This window comes from Mastomys coucha, unplaced genomic scaffold (assembly GCF_008632895.1).
Source record: "Mastomys coucha isolate ucsf_1 unplaced genomic scaffold, UCSF_Mcou_1 pScaffold5, whole genome shotgun sequence".
NCBI classification, from domain to species: Eukaryota; Metazoa; Chordata; class Mammalia; order Rodentia; family Muridae; genus Mastomys; species Mastomys coucha.
Genome location: NW_022196911.1, coordinates 70335121 through 70347762, shown reverse-complemented (window position 1 = coordinate 70347762; position 12642 = coordinate 70335121). Strand labels below are relative to the sequence as shown.

Below are 12642 nucleotides of genomic sequence, written 5' to 3'. Positions count from 1 at the left end.
GGGATCTGAACTCAGGACCTTTGGAAGAGCAGTCAGTGCTCTTACCTGCTGAGCCATCTCGCCAGCCTGTTTGTTTTCTTTGAAACAGGGTTTCTCTGTCTTGACAGCCCTGGCTGTCCTGGAACTCACTCTGTAGACCAGGCTGGCCTCGAACTCAGAAATCTACCTGCCTCTGCCTCCCAAGTGCTGGGATTAAAGGCGTGTGCCACCACCGCCCGGCGACTCTGTAATTTTTTTTTTTTTTTGGTTTTTCAAGACTCTGTAATTGTTAAACCTGCTGGGTGAAGTTTCACAACTTAACTGTTTAATATTAAATATATACGGAATGTGCCCTTAATAAGAGGTGAAAGAACACTATTATAAACATGATTTTTTAAAAGATTTATTTATTTATTATATGTAAGTACACTGTAGCTGTCTTCAGATACCCCAGAAGATGGCATCAGATCTCATTACGGATGATTGTGAGCCACCATGTTGTTGCTGGGATTTGAACTCAGAACCTTCAGAAGAGTAGTTAGTACTCTTAACTGCTGAGCCATCTCCCCAGCCCCATAAACATGGTTTGTTTAGAAAGGTTGTTTTTGTACCTGTATGTTTGTCTATGCATAGTGTGTGTATGTTTGGTGCCCAAGGAGGTCAGAAGAGGGCATCTGATTCCCTGGAGCCAGAATTACAGAGGGTTGTGAGTCTTTATGTGCGTATTGGGAATCAAACCTGGGTCCTCTGCAAGAGCAAGTGCTTTTAACTGTGGAGCCAACTCTCCAGCCCCCAACAGAATTTTTAAAATTTTCTTAAAATTAAAAGGCAGAGTCAAGCCTGGCAGTGGTGGTGCACGCCTTTAATCCCAGCACTTGGGAGGCAGTGGCAGGTGGATTTCTGAGTTTGAGGCAAGCCTGGTCTATGAGTGAGTTCCAGGACAGCCAGGGCTATGCAGAGAAACCCTGTCTTGAAAAAACCAACCAAACAAAACAAACAAACCAGCAAATGGCAGAGTCAAAATGACCATGTTCTTTATTTTGTTTGTTGCTGTTTTGAGACAGGGTCTCCTGAAGTCTATGGTGCCCTTGAACTCATGATTCTCCTGCTTCTACCACTTGAGGGCACCGATTCTGTTGGCAAGTACTACTTGAGGCTGAGGATTGGCCCTAGGGCTTCCAGCATTCGAGACAAGCATTTTTATCAATTAAACTACACCTCCTAGCTCCTCCTTAGCCATTTTCAAAATTTGATATCATGGGGCTGGAGAGATGGCTCAGCTGTTAGGAGCACTGACTGCTCTTCTGAAGGTCCTGAGTTCAAATCCCAGCAACCACATTGTGCCTCACAACCATCTGTAATGAGATCTGAAGACAGCTACAGTGTATTTACATGTAATAAATAAATCTAAAAAAAAGAAAATAATCGATTTCATTTTAAGGTATGGAATGCCTTGTGAGCTTATATGTCATCCATTGTACAGGGGCCATGTGAATCTTTTCTATATCATTTCCACTTTCATATATGTGTTGCCATAATGAGTACCAAAATTCTATTTTAAAAAGCCACCTCTTTCACAAAGACTTCTTTAACTTCTCCAAATAAGAGTTAACCCTTTATCCACTAAGTACACAGCAACAGGCATGAAGGAAAAGGAAAGAATTTACCCTATGCTTGATCTATGCAGTGACATCCTATTGAACACCACGAATCTTTTTGTATTGTCTATGTCAATACTTTACATTTTCTTTATTAGTGTGCATATGTCAGTGTGGACATGAGCATTCCACAGAGTGTGCATGTAGGTCATAGGATGACTTGTTGAATTCAGTTTTCTCATTTAATCAGTGGGTCTGGATGATGGAACTCGGGTTGTCTCATCGAATGCTTTTATCTACTGACCCATTTCCCCCCGCCCATAGTTTTTTTCTCTCTACGTATATTTCATGTCTATTTAAAGGTTTTGGGTTAGAAATGTTCCCTCTGGGTCCTCCTTGTTCCACTAAGCTGAGAGCTTGACTCTGTGGATTCCTTTTCATTTGCTTTTATGTCCTCCCAATGTTCATGACACATGAGGATGTCACGATGCTGAGAAGAATGACTGGTCTAGTTGGATCTGCCCACGCTGACATATCTATGCCTTGTGGAATTTCAAGTACCCAAGTTAATGAGTGAAAATCTCCTAGAGTCAGTCCCTGGTCAGCTGGGTCATGGTTCTCTTCTGGATGGACTTTAACTTATATATCTTGCATTCTCCTAAGCTTCCTTCTTACCATCTGTTAGTTTCTTTCTCTATTATTTTCACACATGACATTGGACATTTTCCTATAAACTACAGAGGCTAGTTGAGCTCTCAAAATAAAGTTTTTTTTTTTTTTGATGAGTGATTTTTCTTTTGTGTGTTCATGTTCATATGTGGGAGTTTTCTTACACATGTGTGTGGTGGTTGACATCCCACTTTATTTTTCTTGTTTTTTGAGATAGTGTTTCTTTGAGTAGCCCTGGCTGTCCTGGAACTCATTTTCTAGACCAGGCTGGCCTAGAAGCCTCTGCCTCCCAAGTGCTGGGATTAAAGGCGTACGCCACCACCTCCACCTGCAAAACAGAACCTTGCTGAAACCCGGGATCGAACCAGGGACCTTTAGATTTTCAGTCTAATGCTCTCCCAACTGAGCTATTTCAGCTTAGATCCCAGTTTACTTTTAATCAGGGTGCTGGGCATCAAACTCAGGTCTTGATGTTTGAGGAGCAAGCACTTTAGCCACAGAGCAATCTCCCTAGCTCCTCAGAACAAAGTTTTAACATTTTTACCCTTTGTAAACAATTTTTCCTTTGGACATACTTTTAGAAGACATTTTGTTCTCTCCTCAGTAGCCATATTTTTGGAGTGTTTCTTCCAGTCAGCTTATTTGCAGAATTGTTTGAAGTAACACTAATTTTGCTGCAGCAATTGAAACAAATGTTTCCATTTTGAAAATGTCTACTGGAAAAATAAAGATTTGTAATTCAAATGAATGGAGGGATTGTTAGATTGTACTTAGAAAAAAACCAAAATGTTTATATTTTCCACAAGAAAATATAAACACTATTCAAAATATCCATTAGTAAATGTTTCCTGAGTAGACCTAGGTTTTACGTAAGTCCTTATGAATTATGATTGATGGCACAGATGTCTTAATTCTCCATTTTCAGTAGACATGTATTTGTCAAAGTGGATATACAGTGTTAGCAAGTAACTGAAAAGGCACAGAACTGTAACACACTTGCTTTATGTCAATTTAAGCATATAATCTGCTCAGAAAAATTATAATCCAGGGAGAGAAGTGGTATATCTTCCCCCAAAGGAGACTTACTGTTTTTTGAAGGATTGCTATAAAAATAAAATCTTTACTTATTTTAGCACATAATTATACAATATAGGTCTTATATTTTTCTATACATAAAAACATGTGATCTCAAGGCTTATGGGAATTAAGGCTATCTATTTGTATTAAACTGTTGTTTATCAATGTGCTTCCAAGTAAGTTTGTTGACTTTTAGAGCATTCATTAAAAAAAAAAGAACTGATTCACTCATCTGATTAAATATTAAGCAAGATACCAGGCAATATTAAATATTTTAAAAGAAAAAAATTAAAGGTGGGTGAATTCTTAGAATAAGGGATGCTCTAATTTATTGAATGTTTCTTGGCTGCTTTTGGATGTAAGTTATAGAATCAAGTCTCTGTCTCATCTTGTCCATATTTTTGACTACAGAATCAAAAAAACTGAAACTCTGAACATAACCTTTTAAAGATTATTTGATTTAGTTTCTTGTGTTGATGAAGGAAAAAAACCGAATCCCTTCAGATCATTGGCTTATGTTTTTTCAAACATTTCCAGGAATAAAGATAACCCATCCCAATACAAAGAGACTGGCTTTGGTACTAGACATCAATGGTTACATGAGTTATGTATGAAACCTTACCACTGAAGGATGCATTAACCCATGCGACATCTAATCTCACAAAAGCTTCACAGGTAAGTCTGTTCTAATATATTTTTTTTTCTTTTCTTTCTCTCAGCATGTACTACTGAGCTGTGTCTTCACCCCCCACCCCCTTTTTTTTTTCGAGACAGGGTTTCTCTGTGTAGCCCTGGCTGTCCTGGAGCTCACTCTGTAGACCAGGCAGGCCTCCAACTCAGAAATCCACCTGCCTCAGCCTCCCAAGTGCTGGGATTAAAGGCATACACCACCACCTCCCGGCTTGTCTTCACCCTTTTAAAAATGATAAATTAAAAAAAAAATGATAAATTTAAAAACATTTGAGTTCCCCAGGTAGCTGTTGAACTTGTGATCCTCATTCTTCAGCCATTCCAGGTTGAAATAACGGATGTGTGCTTCTACCCAAGGCTTGCTTGCTTATAATTTATTTTTTTGTGACAGGGTTTCTCTCTGTAGTTGTTTGCCCTGGAATTCACTGGGTAGAGAAGGCTTTTGAACTTGGAGAGATCTACCTGTCTCAACTCCACAGTACTGATATTAAAACACAATGTCCAGCTTTGAATCATTGTTTTAAGGTAGGGTCTTACTATGTACACCATGCTGGCCTCAAACTTGTGGCAAGCCTCCTGCCTCTGTCTCCACAGTGTTAGGATTACAGATGTGAAACACCCTAGCTTGTTTATTCCTACCATCATTGTTTTTTTAAAAAAGGATGCTCTTGAGGCTTGCCGAGAGAACTTCTGGGCTCCTGCTGGTCTCCTGCCTCCAGAGTAACTTGGGCTATGTGCCACTTTGTTTGGCTACTAGGTTTATTTTATACTGATACTAAGGCCAAAAACAGATATGGTAATTTATTCAAGGTCACATTCCCAGTTAGTGGTGACACTAGGATTCATACTGGAGACATTAACTCTGCAGCTGCCCCAGCTCCTTGTACAGTATTTACCTTCATAGAGGGGAGTAATGAAATCAGTTAAGACTGAGTGCTAGAAAACACAAGAGGATAACGAAGTAATTCCATTCAATACTTAAATATCCTATATCGAATTATTCAGAGCCCCAAACATATCCTTTCAAAAATCAAGTGTCTCTTTGTGGAATAAATTGACAACAAATCCCCCAGACTTGTCATCAATATACAATTCATAATGTAATAAAACACAGACATGTCTTGTAGAGAATAAAGTTCCAGGTCTTTCTGTGGACGTCAGTTTCCAGAATCTCTGATGTATACGGGTGACTAAGGAAAAGAATAGCTGAATCACATCTATGGGAGATTCCTTCCAATTAAAAATCTGTACCAGAAAGGAACACAAGGCAGGCCATCTGCCTTTTAACCTCAACAGCTCTTTGGCCCAAGCCCACCAATTTTCTTTGGTCCTTTTGGGTGGGCGGGTAGATGGGGGGTGGGGAATAATCCCACAGGCTAAGGCAGAAAGGAAGAATCCTGGCTTGGCTCCTGCTCTATAGCCAGCAGAGGCCGAGATGCCAGGGCACCCGGGACCCGCGCGTTCCGCCGGGACAGCGCAGTGAACGCTGAAGCCGAGCTACAGTGGTGATGGGCGCCAGCAGTCAGACGAGAGTCTAGAGCAAAAGAGGCGGCTCTTCCCAAGGGAACAGGGGGCCAGAGGAAAGGCGCGGACAAGAGCGCAAGCTCGCCCACCGGCTCGGTAGGGGTACAGCCTCCAGCTCACCCTGCGGAAGGGCGCGCGGCCCAGGTCCAGGCCCAAGCCCGGCCCGCGCATGCGCCGCGGGCCCTCGGCTCCCCTCCCTCTTCCTGGCGGGTCTGGGGCGGCGGCGGCGCGGTGACGTCAGGGCGTTGGGGCAGCTCCTGTGACAGACGGAGCTGGAGCGGCGGGGCGGCGGCGGAGTCCGGCGGCCGAGATAGCGAGTGAGGGAGCGAAGGAGCAGCGACCCGAGAGTCGGGGAGCGAGGAGGAGCCGGAGGGGAGCGCTCAGGCGCGAGCGAGAGAACGCGCGGACGCTGGGCTAGGGCTCGAGCCCCGGAACGGCTGAGGAGCCCGCCCGCGGCCCTCCCCTCCCCCTCCCCGGGACCGGGCCCAGCGCGCCATCCTCCCCCTCCCTCCCTCCCTCCCTCCTTTCTCCCTTCCCTCTCCCTCCCCCTCCCCCGCTGGTGGATGGGAGTGAAGGACGGAAGAGGCCCTGCGGAGGCGGCGGTGCAGCGCTCCGGTAAGGCGGCGACGCTCCGCGCCCTCCCCTCTGTCTCTTCCATCGCGCTCGGGCGGCTGCGGGCCGGGCCGGCGGCCTGACGATGTGGCTGCGCCGGTCCCCTCCCTCCCATTCTCCCCTCCCCCTGCCGCCGCTGCCTCCTCCTTCTTCTTCTCCTCTCCTCGCTCTCAAAATGGCGGCCGCGACGGCCGTTGAGTGAGAGGCACCGAGGAGGGGGCCCTGGCCTGGGAGGGCGCTGCCCTGGCTGTCTCCGGTCCTTCGATCCTGGCAGCGGGCTACTCGGACCGCTGAGGCTTCGAGCCGTGGCCTCTCGGGCGGCATCGCCCTCCTGCCGCCGTGACTTAGCAAGAAAAGTATTCTTGGGTGGGAAGGGCGTGGATAGCAGGTCGCTCTCTGATCTTGGGGAAAGGGCTCAGCCCTCCTGGGCCGCGGAAGCAAACCCGCAGTCCCCACCCCTCCGCGCCTGGCGGCTCGCCGCCGGTGCTCCTGCAGCTACCAGGCCTTCCAGGCGTCCGGTTCTCCACTTGTCCTTAGGTTGAGGGTCGACCTGGGGAGGATGGCCCGCCGCGCAGGCCCTCGGCCCCCCGGTACGGTGGTGGTCCAGCCTCTGCACTCAGATCTGCAGCATCCACCCACCGAATCGGGCAGGATTTTCCTTTTTGATACTGATTCCTCGCACGGGAGTTGTCTTTTGACGTTGCTAACACTGAGCTCCCAGGTTCTCAACCATTCCCTTCATCCCATTTCTCCACTCCATTAGGAAACGCTGTGACTATTTACTCTTTCTAGCTTCCCAGGTGAGAAAATGTTTTTGAGACAGTGGGTTTATTTTGACTCCCAAGAAGAGGGATTTTTCACTGTCTTGAGATAGGAGAAAGCAAGGTGCCTGGCTTTTATTTGTTATCCTGCCTGTTTTTTCCAGTGACTTAGCAAGAAACTCCTTGGGAGGAGCGCAGGAAATTTTCTGTTGGGTTTGGGTGTGATTCCTATCAGTATTTTTGGTTAAGAAATTTTGCCTTTGAAGAAGAATACCAGATTTGTGGTCTCATTCTCAATGGGCGATGTCAGGTCAAGGATACCCCCCCCCCCCCCTTTAAGAGACAATTGGGAGTAAATAAAATTATTACAGCTTTTCTTACCTTTAGTTTCAAACACACCCTCCTAAAGATTCACAACCTTTAAAAGATACAGTAACAGAAAGGTCATTTTAGCAATTCTCTTTTTGTTGGGTTGGCTTGTTTTGTGTAAATTTCTCTCCTGGGGGTGGGATGGTGCAGAGACTTTGTTTGGGCCTCTTACAGTAACATTGTCTCCCGTCTTCATTTTGCCACAGCAGTGTTTGCTGTGTTCCCTCCTGCAGTAGAGCTTGATTGCGGCAGGATTCAATCCCTTAATAGGAATATTTTTAGTTGGGTATGCTAGTAATACTATGTTGAATTTACATTAAAAGCTTTAACTTTAAAAATTGGTTTTGTTTTAAGGCTTTAGCAAGCTTTTATTTCTAATATGCGTCTTTCAGGACATAGTTGTGCAAATAATTGGCAGTTACAAATTGTGGGCTTTTTTTAATTAACGCAATACATGTATTTAGGGTAATTTATCCTTTCATGGTCTATTTAAAAGATCATTGTTTGATTTCAGAGGGAAAGATTTTCTGTAATAAATTTAAAGCTGGTATATATAATTTTAAGAGTCAGAAAGGAAACCAGTTTTTCACAAAATATTTTTGCATATGTTGGTTTTGACAGAGCATCCCCTGTTTTGGTACATCCTCCCACCCCCTTAAAAATGGGCTAATATTTGTGGATGCTGTGAACAGCCATTGAGCGAGAGGACTGGGTGGAGTAAGGGTGCGCCAGAAAAAGCTGTGAAATGCTCAGTTGCCCTTTCATCAGATTTTTTTCATCCTTTATGATTGTAAGGTTATTCAATATTAATTGTAGCTACAATAAAGGCATTTCTCTACAATGGATCTTAAAATCTCAGATTTTCTACATTTTTTTCAAGAAGGGCATTGAGTAATTGGAATAAAGGCAGCATCCTTGCTTTGAAACAAGTACTTACTGTTCACATGTGTGTATGTATTAAAAAATCCACATATATGGTCTGGCTAATGTTTTTTAATTATTCTAGCTAAGTAGGTATTAAGTTAACGAATGCCAGGGATATTTGGCAACAAAAAGCATGGTATAGTGAAAAAATCTAGTTAATACTCATTTTCACTAAAATAGTTTTTTTTTTTTAATTTCTTGCTGAACATCAAAGATGAGAAAATAGTGATTATTTTGTATTAAGAGCTTTTTAAGTAGACCTTTTTTCTTGTGTTGCTTCTTGCATAGGATCTTTTGTGTGATAAAGAACATAGCTCACTTTAGTGTCTTGTAAAGAATTGTAAATATGATAATGTAATTCTGATGACCCTTATGAGTGTTGTAACTTTGTATTTTTACATTTTTTGCTATTTTTCATGTAGTTAGAAAGTAGAAAGGCTATTATGGTGATGGATGAGTACATTACTATATTCTGTCTCAAATATCCTTAGCCTTACTATTCCTAGTTAAGAGTGGTGAGCCTCCACCCCAACCCCACGGCCACCCAGGAGCTTACTGATAATTTGATGGAGCGTACACAAGTGTTTTCATTTCTGGTATATCTCCGAATCCTACTTAATTTGAAGGAATCAGTTTTTAAAAATCACAATCCTATATTTACAAAAGTCTTAATGTTTGAATTTCTTTTCTTCACTTGCTCATTTATATGTATTTATGTGCATCAATTTGTGGGGATTATAGCTTTCCTGCCACCATGTAGGTCCTGTGGATTGGACTCAATCAAGTCAGATTTAGTGGCAAACATCTTTATCCACTGAGCCATTTCACCACCTCTCTTGCTCCTTTTGAGATGGAGTCTTATTGTATGTAGCCCAGGCTGGCCTTGAATTTGCTGTGGAGCTGGTCCTGACCTTGAGGTCTTGATAGTTACAGACACTATCCTTGACTGGCTTGATTCTCATTCCTTATGTATACTAAGCAGGCCTCTTTCTACCTTAGAAGCTGCCTGAGTGCTGCTGTAAAGCGGGGTGTGTACTGACATACTGTCCTGCTTTTGGTAGTATTTGGTATCTGTTTTTAAGCTCTGTTATACATAATTTTCTGGGTAAAATATCCCTGTTATGAAAGGATTTGTTTCTGGGAATGAAAAATCAGTATTTTATAATTGTTGGTTTTCTAGTTTAGAACATCCATGTTATACTTCTGTTTTATTTAAGAAAAGGAAAATCGGGCTGGTGAGATGGTTTAGTACTTGCTGCTAAGCTTATCAATATGAGTTTGATCCCCAGTATCCAAATGGTGGACAGATCCAAGCCCCACAATTTGTCCTCTGACTGACACATAATACATAATGATAAAAAAGGAAAGTAAATGTTGCTCTCTCTCTCTCTTAGATTATATACAAAGCTAGACCATGTCATTATTATTGTTTCTATTATTTTGATTATATGAATGTGTATGTGGCTAGTTGTAAGTGTGAGTACAAATGCACATGTAGGATCCTCTGAGGCCGAGTGATTTTGATCTGTTCATGGTTGCTGGGACCTAAACTCTGGTTGTCTGTGAGAGCAGTAAATACTATTAACCACTGGACTCTCCCCCCAGACTAATATTATTGTTATTTTCCATTACTTTTTTTGGGAGGGGTTCGAGACAGGATTTCTCTGTGTAGCCCTGGCTGTCCTGGAACTCACTCTGTAGACCAGGATGGCCTTGAACTCAGAAATCCACTTGCCCCTACCTCTTAAGCACCAGGAGTAAAGGCGTGTGCCACTGCTGCCCAGCTTTTACATTACTTATATTTGTGTGTGTGTGTTTGTGTGTGTGTGTGTGTGAGTTTTTTGTGTGGAGGAGGTCAGAGTGCAAATTTAGGGGTATTCCTTCTACTCTCAAAGTTCAAACTCAGGTTTGACAGGCTTGGAGGCAAGCACCTTTACTTTCTGAGCCATATTGCCAGCCCCATGTGATAGAGCTATTTTAAACAAGCACATTCCAGTACCCAGAAGGCAGAGAAGTAGGTGGACCTCTGTGAGGTCCAGACCAACCTGCCTCAAACAAAGAAACAAAAACACGCCACTCCCTGCCCCCTCCCTCCCCAAAAAAGTCCAAAAACTGAATATAAATAAAAACAGAGCCCAAAAGCAAAACACAATACACATCGAATATTCAGTTCTAAAGAGGTGATACAAGTTTTTGTTTTGTTTTGTTTTTTTTGTTTTTGCCTCCAAACTTAAGGTTAGCTTGCAAACTAAGCTGGTTTTATGTGACTGTACTAGCTTGTAGAAGATACTGGGGTGGGGTGCTGGGGATGGAACTCAGGCTTGCCCCTTGGTGTTGTCCACCACTGAACTAGCCCTGGACAGAATTTTTAGTTGCTTCTATTGAAGTCTCTGCTATAAAAGTATTTTATAATGACTGGTAGCCTATTTTTATATATTTTAAAAGAATCATTTGAAGTGGAAATTCTTTGTTACTGTTTTTCGTCTTGTGCAATATAATCATTACTTTTTTTTTTTGGGGGGTTTTTCTAGACAGGGTTTCTCTGTATAGCCTTGGCTGTCCTGGAACTCACTCTGTAGACCAGGCTGGCCTCAAACTCAGAAATCCGCCTGCCTCTGGCTCCCAGATGCTGGGACTAAAGGCATGCGCCACCACCGCCCGGCTTAATCATTACTCTTTTTTTTTTTTGCTGTGTTGCTCTTTCTTTCTACGATGGCTTTTCGGTTCTTAGAGGACACATCGTGAGCAATCTCAGCACAGTAAGATTTGTTGTTACACATCAGCAGCACTTCCTGCTCCGGCTCCTTGACGTTGTGGACCAGGAGCTTCCCGAAGCCGCTAGGCAGCATGGGCTTGGTTTTCTTGTTGCTCTCGTAACCAATGTTGGGCGTCAGGATCTGGCCCTTGAATCTTCTCCGCACCCTGTTGTCAACTGGGTTTCCGCCAGTTTCGCTTAATTTTCACATATCAGTCTAACTGGTGCCTGATGAACTTCTTTTTGACAATCTTGGGCTTCACCAGAGGTCGGAGGGCAGCCATGATGCCGCAAAACAGATGGCAGCGCCGAGGAAGAAGCAATCATTACTTTCTTACTTGATAAGTTTATTTAAAATAAAATTAAGCAGTGTGGTGGTAACACAAGCTTTTGATCCCAGTAGTTGGGAGGCAGAGGCAGGTGAATCTCAGAATTTGAGGCCAGCCTGGTCTACAGCCAGGGCTATATAGAGAAGACCTGACTTGAAAAACCTGGGTGTGTTGGTTTGGTGGTATTGATCTTTGGGCTTTTTGTTTTGTTTTTTGAGACATGGTTTCTCTGTGTAGCTTTGTCTGTCTGTCCTGTAACTCACTCTGTAGATCATTCTGGCTCTGAACTCGGAGATCTGACTGCCCTCAACTCCTGAGCCACTGCCACCACCACTAGGCCTAATCTTGGGTTTTGTGTGTGTGTGTGTGTTTTGTTTTAACAATGAAAAACAGAAAGAGAAAAGCAAGTTTACTTATAGATGTTTAGCTATAGAGTGAATCCTAGTTTTAAAAGCCATTTGGGAAATGTGTATTTCTTTTCTTTGTTCTGAGATGGGAGTCTCACATAGCCTAGGTTTTGAATTCTATATAACTTAGCTGTCCTTTAACCTCTATCTTGAGACCTAACAAACAAACAAACAAACAAATAAGAAAGATGCCATATATAATATATTGTGTAAACATGATGTTTAACTTCACTGAAGTCTTTTTTTTAAGATTTATTTTATTTATTTTATGTGTATGAGTACACTGTAGTTGTACAGATGGCAGTGAGCTATCATGTGTGTGGCTGCTGGGAATTGAACTCAGGACCTCTGCCGCCCCGCTCGATCCGGCGCAATTCACTTTAGCTATCTTCAGACGCACCAGGAGAGGGTGTCAGATCTCATTACAGGTGGTTGTGAGCCACCATGTGGTTGCTGGGATCCGAACTCAGTGCTCTTACCTGCTGAGCCATCTTGTCAGCCCCAACTGAAGTCTTCTTAAATTGTTTCAACAGTTTTACTGGTTTGGTATGACAGTTTGCACATTCACTTAAATAGAATTTTAACTTCTATTAATTTTTGTCATTAGCACAGGAGTTAGAGATTTTATTTGATATCTGTGCTTTATACTCACTGGGAACAGTCATAAGTACTTATTATTTTGGTTGTTTCTTTTTAAAAATTGGTGACTGTTGGTTAAAACAGGACTAATCTGTCAGAGATTTTCTAGACATTCTCTCAGTATTATTATTTAGCTGTGTCAAACATTTGTCTAGTTTGTCACATCTGAATTTGGTACCCATTTCAACTTTCTCATCTCTTTTAAGTAGATGGGTGTTTTCATCTATGAAAGAACTTGGGTAGTAGCTGGAGTGCCACCTGGGTGCTGGCTTACATGGTCAAATAGTTTTTTCTTTTCTTTTTTTTTTT

The 12642-nt window shown here is 42.8% G+C and overlaps 1 protein-coding gene and 2 non-coding genes across 5 annotated transcripts in view; 1 reads left to right on the top strand and 2 right to left on the bottom strand.

Moving 5' to 3' along the window:
* Positions 1 to 1416: 1416 nt before the first annotated feature.
* Positions 1417 to 1524, bottom strand: LOC116079375. Its single transcript, XR_004113937.1, has one exon. It is a non-coding gene; the product is annotated as a U6 spliceosomal RNA (small nuclear RNA).
* Positions 1525 to 2590: 1066 nt separating this feature from the next.
* Positions 2591 to 2663, bottom strand: Trnaf-gaa. Its single transcript has one exon. It is a non-coding gene; the product is annotated as a tRNA-Phe (tRNA).
* A 1219-nt stretch (positions 2664 to 3882) lies between these two features.
* Positions 3883 to 12642, top strand: part of Pafah1b1 (platelet activating factor acetylhydrolase 1b regulatory subunit 1) — a 54354-nt gene continuing 45594 nt past the window's right edge. Inside the window, exon 1 of one of the 3 annotated variants that reach the window (XM_031353037.1) lies at positions 3883 to 3998. The gene's annotated coding sequence lies outside the window, so the exon portion shown is untranslated. Of the gene's footprint in view, positions 3999 to 5484; positions 6153 to 6297; positions 6950 to 12642 lie in introns of those variants that run through there. The other 2 variants (XM_031353036.1, XM_031353038.1) reach the window with 2 other exon arrangements.